Source organism: Benincasa hispida, chromosome 7, assembly GCF_009727055.1.
Source record: "Benincasa hispida cultivar B227 chromosome 7, ASM972705v1, whole genome shotgun sequence".
Lineage (NCBI taxonomy): Eukaryota > Viridiplantae > Streptophyta > Magnoliopsida > Cucurbitales > Cucurbitaceae > Benincasa > Benincasa hispida.
Window position 1 is genome coordinate 5,510,266 of NC_052355.1, and position 2,043 is coordinate 5,512,308.

Here is a 2,043-nt window from a genome sequence, read left to right on the forward strand (position 1 = left end):
CTATGGTAGCAGATGGCGACGTTGAGGATCTGTTGTCTTATCAGAAGGCAATGAAGGATGTTAACCGGGATGAATGGGTCAAGGCCATGGATCTCGAGATGGAGTCGATGTACTTCAACTCAGTATGGGATCTTGTAGATCAGCCTGATGGGGTAAGACCTATAGGTTGTAAATGGATCTACAAGCGCAAACGGGGTGCTGATGGGAAGGTACAGACCTTCAAATGCCCGACCTTTGGCAAAGGGTTATACCCAAGTAGACGGAGTCGACTATGAGGAGACTTTCTCACCAGGTTCCATGTTAAAGTCGATCCGCATCCTCCTATCCATCGCAACTTATTATAATTATGAGATCTCGTAAATGGACGTCAAGACGACATTTCTAAATGGCAATATTGAGAAGACCATTACATGGTGCGACCCGAGGGATTCATAGCCCAAGGTCAAGAGTAAAAGGTTTGCAAGCTGAATTGGTCCATTTATGGGCTGAAACAGGCGTCTCGATCTTGGAACATATGGTTTGATATTGCGATCAAGTCGTATGGCTTTGACCAAAACGTTGTTGAACCTTGTGTCTACAAGAAGATCATCAATGCTTTAGTAGTATTCTTAGTGTTGTACGTAGAGGATATACTACTCATTGGGAATGATGTAGGTCTACTGACTGCAGTTAAGAACTGGCTAACGACCTAGTTCCAAATGAAAGATTTGGGAGAGGCTCAGTTTGTTCTTGGTATACAGATCTTTCGGGGTTGTAAGAACAAAGTGCTAGCACTGTCTCAGGCATCATACATTGATAAGATGTTGCTCAAGTACTCGATGCAGGACTCCAAGCGGGGCCTACTGCCGTTTAGACATGGAGTCACTTTGTCTAAGGACATGTGTCCTAAGACGCCTTAAGAGGCTGAGAAGATGAGATGGGTCCCATATGCGTCTATCGTTGGCAGTTTGATGTACGCGATGCTCTGTACTCGTCCAGAAATCTACTACATTATGGGCATAGTTAGTAGGTATCAGTCTAACCTAGGGCAGGGTCACTGGACCGCAGTGAAGAACATCCTCAAGTATCTTCGAAGAACGAGGGACTACATGCTCATGTATGATTCTAGGGATTTGATCCTTACTGGATACATGGATTCTGACTTTCAGACTGATAAGGACTCTTGCAAGTCCACATCAGGGTCAGTCTTTACTCCTAACGGTGGAGCTATAGTATGGCAGAGCACTAAGCAAGGGTGCATCGCCGACTCGTTTACGAAGGCTCTTATGGCTACAGTGTTTGAAGGTCACCTATGGAGCATGGGTCTACAGGATTCCCCGCTGCTGGACTAGGGCAAGTGGGAGATTTTCTTGTACTGGGCTTTTATGCCCATAGTTTATTGTTTTATACTAGTTTTATTTACACCCCACTTCATTTTAGGACAAGTGGGAGATTGTTGGGGTTGATGCTCTAAAGTCTCGTGTCCTGTAGTTTGTAAACAGTTTGTATGAACGCTTGTGTTGTATAATATATGATATTTACTTCACATCTTGTTTTTTGCTCAGTTGCATGTTTTATTTGCTTTACCACAAACCAATAAACACAAAATCTCTGGTTATCTATATGTAACTTAAGCATGTATGTGGTGACATACAAGTAGATCATATCTTGAGTGATAAACAAAATGGTCTGTAGTATATGGATATAGGAGGGAAACCTTATTCTGGTAACACTGTGGATGCGGCCCGCTTTGTGGAATGATCAGAAGTGTTGTGACTTATCACAGATGGTCTGATCCTGATCATTCGTGTAGGGGACATGCGAGCGGGGGCGTCCTATACAAATAGTTTGTATAAGACCTAACCATGAAGTGTTAACGTCTCGTTATATAACACCGTTCATGACCTCAATCCTGAGTGAGTTGGGAACTCCTGCCATTGAGGGCGATCCTTTGATTTGTATGGGTGTAAGTGGCCAGGTCGCCGATTCAAACCTACCATTTTGGGAATTCGTCTGATTTGGGAGCTGGGAACTCAGCTACACAAGATGGAATTCACTCCTTCC